Source organism: Panthera leo, chromosome A2 (genome assembly GCF_018350215.1).
Source record: "Panthera leo isolate Ple1 chromosome A2, P.leo_Ple1_pat1.1, whole genome shotgun sequence".
NCBI lineage: Eukaryota > Metazoa > Chordata > Mammalia > Carnivora > Felidae > Panthera > Panthera leo.
Genome location: NC_056680.1, coordinates 4,068,866 through 4,076,838, shown reverse-complemented (window position 1 = coordinate 4,076,838; position 7,973 = coordinate 4,068,866). Strand labels below are relative to the sequence as shown.

The following is a 7,973-nucleotide window of genomic DNA, read 5'->3' as shown; positions in this document are numbered from 1 at the left end:
ATACCTGGAACCCCATCTGTCACTGAGCAGGTGACTTTCCTGTTTGCTATTTTTGTTTTCATCTGCTTTTCTTGGAGGAGTCAAATTGCCCTTCTCTGTGACTACTCCCTCAGCATAGCCAATTAGTGGGCGACTATGCTTCAGGAATATTCTAAGTACTTCACCCCCAGCAATTTATCCTCATAGCAATTCCCACTGGATAGATGGGGACCTCCGGGACCAGGGAGGGTACGTTCCTTCCTCAGGAACTTCCAAGAGGCAGGGTCAGGATTGGAGCCCACACTCTGTCTTGTGCTGGCCTCAGCCTCTCTCCCTCCCTCCCTCCCTCCTCCTCCTCCTCCCTCCCTTCCTCCTGCCCTCCCAGCCACTGCTGGAGCAGGACTTCCCAGGGAGCCCAGTGAAACTGGCTTCTAAGTACAGACTTAGAGTCATTGAGGTCAAGCCAGAATCCTAGATACCAGAACCGGTCAGTTCTGTCCTGGTAGGTATGACAGTGGGTAGGGGCAGGCAGCAATCAGGGAAGGCTTTTGGAAAGAGGGCGCTTGGATCAGTGGGACTGCAGAGGCCAGCTGGGCCTGAGAAAGGGATTGCAAGGTGGGGGGGTGGGGGGATGGGGGAGAGAGAACAAACAAGGAATTGGGGGTAGGCGATCCCCTGCTCACAGCCTCTTGTGGCTGATACTGGCCGTAAGTCTTGACTCCCGTTTCTCCCCACTAGGCACACATTGAACTAATAGTTGGTGACCGTGGGCAGGTGCCTCCTTAGTGGGAGCGTTGAACTCCTACTCATCTGCCAAAGCCCAAGCTCCAATGCCCACCCATCTGGGAAGCCATCCCCACCTCCTGGCCTTTCCCAGCCTGGGAGCTCCTACTTCTCAAGCCCTGAGTGCACAGGGCCGGGAGTGTCTGTGTCCTGCTCTGTGTCCCCACCTCCCCAACTGGGAGACCTCCGAGGGCAGGACCCTAGGTTGAGACTTCTCTGCTGCCCAGCGCTGCCCAGACCAGCCCAGACCCAGACTAGGTGCTTGTTGTATGTGTCTCGAAGGAAATAAGGGAATAAACGGGTAACAAGCGTAAACTCCAGTCACTTCCTTCCACTGCCCGCAGCCTTACAGGGGTCCCATCTCCCTCGGAGTAAAAGCCCAAGTCTTCCTCCCCTCCCCCCTCGCCTGTCTGTTTAACCTCCCTCCCTCCTGCCCCCGCCCCGCCACCGCTCCAGCCAGAGGCCTCCTCCGCCCTGTTCCTCCGGCGGCGGCCCGGTCGGGACCCTGCCCCGGGGCCTTTGCACTGGCCGCTCCCGCCGCCGCCCGCAGGCGGCCCCTTCCCAGGGCCGGCGCGCCCCCCTCGTCCTTCACGGCTCGGTCCAGACGCCGCCTCCTCTGAGACGCCTCCCTTGACCCTCGCCTCGGTCTAAGATGGCCCGCCAGGCTCCCCTCTCGCTCCCTTCCCTCCCCTCGGGCCGACGCCTCGCGTGTGCGTCCGGACTCATCCGCGTGACGCGCTCCTTTCGGGGCGCCCTTGGCGCGCAGGTATCCGGGGCGCGTCCCCGCCGGAGCGAGGGGGCGGCGGCGAGGGGCCCCGGCCGGGCGCCGCCGCCGCCGCCGCCGCCGCGTCCCGCCCTCCGGGGCCCCCGCCCGCTCGCCGGGCGTGCCTGGACGGGCGGGCGCGGGCGCGGGCGCGGGGGCGGGCGGGCGGCCGGGCCGGGGCCGGAGCGCCGGGCGGGCGCCATGGAGGGGCTGCGGCGGGGCCTGTCGCGCTGGAAGCGCTACCACATCAAGGTGCACCTGGCGGACGAGGCGCTGCTGCTGCCGCTCACGGTGCGGCCGCGCGACACGCTCAGCGACCTGCGCGCGCAGCTCGTGGGCCAGGGCGTGTGCTCCTGGAAGCGCACCTTCTACTACAACGCGCGGCGGCTGGACGACCACCAGACGGTGCGCGACGTGCGCCTGCAGGACGGCTCCGTGCTGCTGCTCGTCAGCGACCCCAGGTGGCGGGGCGGGGGGTCCCGGGGCGGGGGGGAGGCGGGAGGACCGGGCGGGGGTTGGAGGGGGGGGGGGGGCTGCAAGGAGGCGGGAGGGCCGCGGGCTGGGGTCCCCGGTGGGGCGCGGGGGCCGGGGTCCCGGGGCCGGGAGGCGGGCGCAGGGCCCCTCCGGGGCCTGAGCGCCGGCGACTGTGGGAAGCAGCTGCCAGGAGGCGGGAGGCCGGCACGCAGGGGCCTGGCCCCCCTTCGCGACGCCTCTTCTCTGGCTCTGCCCCCTCCCTCTGACCTGCCCCTCCGCCCCAGTCTCCTTCCTCTCTCAGTGGCGCTGGCCCTGTGTGTGTTTCACTTCCGGTCACTCTTCCGGTCTCCGTCCCTCTGTCCGTGGCCGTCTCCGCCGCTTGTGCCTGTGTGACCCTCTCGTCTCTCTGCGTCTCTCTGCCTTCCGTGCCACCCCCCACAGTCCTGCCCACACGCTTCTTTGCCAGCACTCTGACCCGGCCATCCGAGTTTTCCAAAGGGGCGTCTCTGCCCAAGGAGGGGTCTGCGCAGAAGGGCATCTGGGACAGGCACGCACACGGAGAGGCCTGGGGCGGCTCCGGGAGACGGTGAAGGCTGCCGTGTGGCAAGAGGGACAAGGAGGTCGTAGACGTGGGCAGGGGTTGGTCCCAGGGCAGAGGCCGGCTTGCAAGTGTGGGCAGGGGATGGACTGAAGCCAGATGTGTAACCGTGGTTTACGGAGGTCACACTTGCCAGGTTTGGCCCTTAAGGTTTGATCTGCAAGCCTGGGGTGATGCTTTGAGAGCGGGAGCCTCAGAAGCCGGTCCTGGAGGCTCCAGGTTGCGGGGACAGCCGCCTTCCCCGGGTCCTCTGGAAGGAGGGTCTCAGGGGTGGGGTGATTCGAGAGTGGAGGGATGGGGGCTGTCATTTTACATGTTTATTTTATGTATTTTGAGGGGGGTGGTGAGCGGCAGAGGGAGAGGGAGGGAGAGAATCTCTGGGCGGATAGCGTGGAGCCCAACGCAGGGTTTGAACTCATGAGCCGTGAGATCACGACCTGAGCCAAAATCAAGAGTCAGAGGGTTAACTGACTGGGCCACCCAGGTGCCCCGAGGATTACTTTTATTTTATTTTATTTTATTTTATTTTATTTTATTTTATTTTATTTTATTTTATTTTATTTTGTTTTATTTTGTTATTTTATGTTATTTTATGTTTTATTTTTTTTTAATTTTATTTTTTAAGTGTATTTATTTTTGAGACAGAGAGAGAGAGAAAGTGCAGGTGGGGGAGGGGCAGAGAGCGAGGGAAAGAGAGAATCCCAAGCAGGCTCCACACTCTCAGTGCAGAGCTCCGTGTGGGGCTCAAACCCATGAACTGTGAGACCATGACCTGAGCTGAAGTCTGGTGCCTAACCAACGGAGCCACCCAGGTGCCCCCTGTGGGTTGTCATTTTAAACAGGGTTGTAGGGACAGCTTCACTGAGGAGGTGACAGTTTGAGTAAAGTCTTGATGGAGGTGAGGGAGGGAATCAAGTGGATATGCAGGCAAAGGAAAGTTTGGGCAGAGGGCACAGTTCGTGCAAAGGCCCTGGGGCAGGACCAGGCTTGGTGTGTTGGAGGAACAGCGAGGAGGCCTATGTGACTGGAGCAGAGTGAGCGAGGGGGAGAGAGGGAGGAGGGGTGGCCATGGAGGGGTGGAGGCAGCTCATGGAGGACCTTGGGGGACCTCATGGAGGACTTGGGTTTTTGCTGAAGGAGATGGGAACCCTGGAGGGCGGTGGGCAGAGGAAAGGAGGCTCTACTCAGGCGCCCTCTGGTGTCCACTGCAGGGAGCACAGACTGGGGGGGGGGGGGGTTGAGGGCAGAAACCTGGGGACCAGGGCAGAGGTCCAGGTGGTGGAGACTGAACTACGAGAGAGCCAACTCACTGTTTTTCCAACACTCTAGGCAGGGTCCTGCCTCCGGGCCTTTGCACTGGCTGTTCCATCCGCCTGGAATGCTTTCCACCTGCTCTCCTCCCTTACTCAGCGCTTTCAGGCCTTAGTTCGGGTATCGTCACAGTTCAGTCTTCCCTGATGACCCGGTTTAAAATTGCATCCCGCTGACAGGGCCCACCCCCCACCCCTGCTCTGTCTCTCTCGCTAGCACTTATCGGCAGCTGACTTCTTTAGGTTTCATCAGTTTTTTCACCTCATCTCCTCCCCCAGGCTGTAAACTCGATGAACACTCTATTGTCCCTCCTGCTCTCTGCCGTGTTCCCAGTTCAGTGCCCGGCACATAGTAGGTCCTCAACAAATATTTGTTCAGGGGCTGCTTAGCACATCTTCCCGGAGCCCTGGCAGTGCCTGGAAGTGGGGGGGGGGGAGGTGAGTCCTGGGCGGGTTCTTGAAGATGCGTTGGCGGGACGTTGAGCAGATCACGGCCGTGAGTGCCAAGATGAGGGCTGCATTTGGCCTGCCACATGTGTCTTCCTGTCCCCGTCTTTCAGGTAGTTGGCGGAGGTGGAGGCGTGACCAAGGGGACTGGAGGTGACGGCTGAGGGAGCAGGCTGGGGCAGGAGCCCCGACTTCACTCTGGGTAAGTCTCCAGTACTGTTGTTTTTTTTTTTAAAGATTGATTTCCTTTTTTATTTATTTAAGTTTACTTATTTATTTTGAGAGAGACAGCATGAGGGGCAGAGAAAGAGGGAGAGAGAGAATCCCAAGCAGGCTCCACGCTGTCAGCACGGAGCCGGACGCGGGGCTCGAACTCACAAAACCGCAGGATCGTGACCTGAGCCAAACCAAGAGTCAGCCGCTTAACTGACCGAGCCGCCCAGGCATCCGAAAGATTTTTTTTTTTTTCTTAAGTAACCTCTACACCCCATGTGGGACTCAAACTCACAACTCTGAGATTAAGGGTCGCTGTACCGACTAAGCCGGCCAGATGCCTCTGTCCCTAATACAGAAAGGACACTGTAGAGTGTAGAGACCACAGATGTGGAAACTGAGGCCCAGAGAGAAGGGACTCACTTCTGTTGACTCTCACCCCACGGCACACCCTCATGATTTTTGCCCCCTGGGTAAGGACGTGGGCCTTACTCTCTCGCTTACCGGTAGACCAACATCTGTTGCCCCTAGCTAGCAGGAATGATGTTGCCCCGACTTGCTGTGTGACCTCGGGCAAAGCACTCCTCGCTGGGCTTCTTAGGAGGCAAGAGTGGGATCGGGTCGAAGAGGGTCGGTTGAATTGCACTTTGCCTGCAATTCCTGAGACGGTCACCAGGGGGCTCCAAACAGCCAGGCTCCTGCCATCCCTGTGTCTCTGCCTCCCGGTAGGCACCGGGGGCCAGCGGGAAGAAGGAGAGGGCTACATGCGTCACCCGCCAAGTCGAGGATGTTAGGGAAAGGGAAGAAGGAAAACTGGCCAGACAGCTGGTGTTTCACCTTTCCACAGGCCTGGATTGAAATTGTTCTGTTTCCTCCTTGCTGCTCTTGCAAGTTCCGGGCTCCTGGGGGCGTGCGGTGACGTCCCGGCCTGACCAGCTGATGCCTGCTGCCCCAGACACACCTGATCACACCCAGGGGGAGGCCCAGTCCCTGACGCCCACCTGGGATGTTGCTGCTCCAGCCCAGGCAGCAGGGAGGAGCCTGTGTGACCCCGAGGCCATGGCTCCCCCCTGGGGGCCTCCAACGTGTGCAGCCAGAGGGTATGATCCGAAGAGACCCACAGAGGGGAGAGGTGAGGCGCGTGAGGACGTCATCCCTTCACCTTGGACGTTCTCTCGGCCACACCTTTGCCCAAGCTGGGCCCCCTGCCTGAAGCACCTTTCGTGCTCCTCTCGGCCACTCCAGCTCACCTGAGATTGCAGCCTCCTCCGGGACGTCTTCTCGGATTCCCTTCTCACCAGTCAGTGAGCACTTTGTCCTCCTTGGGGCCCACCCCAAGCCCCCTGTACTGCGAACGGCCTTTGCGTGGGGGCCCGAGGGTGCAGCCAGTTACTGGCGAAATCTCAAATGGCTACAGGTGGAGACTGGGGGACCCCAGCCCTCTCACCCCCGCAACGGTGCCCACTCCCTCCGCGGTGTCCTCCTTCCCCTGAATCCCACTGCCTTGTCCCTTACACGGGGTCTCCCCGTTGGGTCTGAAGGGCTCTGGTTGAATGGGTGGGGTTGGGGGGTGCTGGGCCGCGTAGAGCCATGAGGCACAGGCGGTGATCACGGGGGCATTCCAGGCGACGTGGTGTGGGAACTCTGGGGACAGGACCCTCTGGGTAGAAGGCTGGGCCCCAGCTGGACAGGAAGGGAGGGGGCTCTTGGGGACCACCCAGCTCCACTCCTCGGCCCCCACTGCGTGCCCCAGTCGGTGCCCCATCCTCGGCCGGCCTCGACTTACTGGAGACGGACCACGCGTGGTGGTGGCTGGGATTATGGCCCGTTTTACAGAGGGGGTGTCCGAGGTCATCCTTCTCGGGGCGGCTGCCCCAGCAGCAGCCCCTGAACTGAGGGGTCCCAGCCCAGGCGGAGGTCCCTGATGGAGGAGGGGGAGGGTTTCCTGCTTCTTGACTGAAGGTGGGGGGCGGCGGCGGCGGCGGCGGCAGGGAGGGGGGAGGGAGCGTTTCAGGCCGTTTTGACATTTAACAAACACTATGCAAATCACATGCAAATCACCCCCCATTTCTTAAGCCTCGACAGCTCAGGCGTGTTCTGAGATAGTAATCGGGTCCTCCTTTCTCCTGCTACTCCGTCAGCATGGCCTTGGAATTCCGCCCCCCTCCAGCTGGCATGCCCTGCCCTCTCTGTTTGGCAAACTCCTAGTCATCCTGCAAAGCCCAGCTACAACGCCCCCTTGTTCATGCGGCCATTTCTGATCCTCCACGAAGAGTCTCCGTTTCCCTCTGGGCTTCTGTTACCCTAGGTCTCTCTCTGGTCCAGCCCTGACCCCTTGAGGCCTGTAGGGTCACTGCCCACTCGGGCGCAGCTCTGGCATCTGCCTGGGAATGACAGGGCTCCAGGCCTTTGCATGTGCACACTCTGTGCCCAGAATGCCCTTTCTGGTCTGTTCCACCTGGCACGCTCCTACACTCTGGAGGTCCTCGCACGAATGCCTCACCGCTGTGCGCGCTCTGCCGTGCTCCCAGTCGGCCTCCGGGTCCTGCAGCCTCCAATCCCACGGGGATGGGCTTCATGCATGGAACTAGGGGGTGTCTCCCTCCTCCCAGCCTGACAGATCCTGCCTGGGGCCCCGGCATCACATCAGCAGGTTGGGACCGGGCAGAGAAGGGCCCTCTTCGCGTGTGCATGAATAAAGATTACGTGCAAACAGGTCAAGCTCAAGTCCCCTAACTTGGTCTTGGGGCTTCTGCCCGGGGAGTGCCTGTCTCGGCCTCCCCTCCAGGACCGTGCAAGCTCTGCCCTCCCCAGGAACACCTTTTCCCTCGACTCCTATTCTGGCTGACCCCAACCAGGTCGCCCGGGTCACCCCTCTCTGGGCTGTGAAAAGAGGGGAGGCCTGGTCCCTCCCCCCACCCCCGCCCCCGGGGCCTCTCAGGCTCCTGGCTCCACCCCAGGAGCAAGTCTGGGCGGCAAGGAGTTTCGAGTGAGACTTGGCAGCCACCGCCTCCCGCGGGGGCCCAGCGCGTCCCGGGGAGGGGCCACCTCCCGCCCTGGCTGCCCGCTTGGTTTGTGCTCCCAGAGTTCCGGGCCGGGGAGGGGGTTCCGGGGGGGCGAGTAAATCCAGGCGGTTCCCAGAGGAGGCATCAGTCGCCCAGCCAGAAGCTGCCGGCGCCCAGACTCCCGGAGCTGGTTCTCTGCCCCACTCCCTCCGCGACGCCCAGCCAGGTCTTGGCATTTGCTGAGTCTGTTCCTTTGTTCACTGGGCACGTACTGAGCGTACTCCGTGTGCCTGGCCCGTGCTGGCTGCTAGAGAGATCAAGACAGACCCTGCTCCAGCTGCCACAGACGGCGGGACAGGTTGTTCACTGCACAAAAGCACCCAGCTGAGGGGTGAGAGGGC

The 7,973-nt window shown here is 61.6% G+C and overlaps 1 long non-coding RNA gene across 2 annotated transcripts; it reads left to right on the top strand.

Annotated features, from left to right (window-relative positions):
• The first annotated feature begins 1,768 nt into the window (after positions 1-1,768).
• Positions 1,769-6,537, top strand: LOC122213272. 2 transcript variants are annotated; one of them, XR_006199461.1, is made up of 4 exons: positions 1,769-1,986; positions 4,187-4,259; positions 4,468-4,556; positions 5,460-6,537. It is a non-coding gene; the product is annotated as an uncharacterized LOC122213272 (long non-coding RNA). The 2 variants fall into 2 exon arrangements; XR_006199462.1 differs by lacking the exon at positions 4,187-4,259.
• Positions 6,538-7,973: the final 1,436 nt, after the last annotated feature.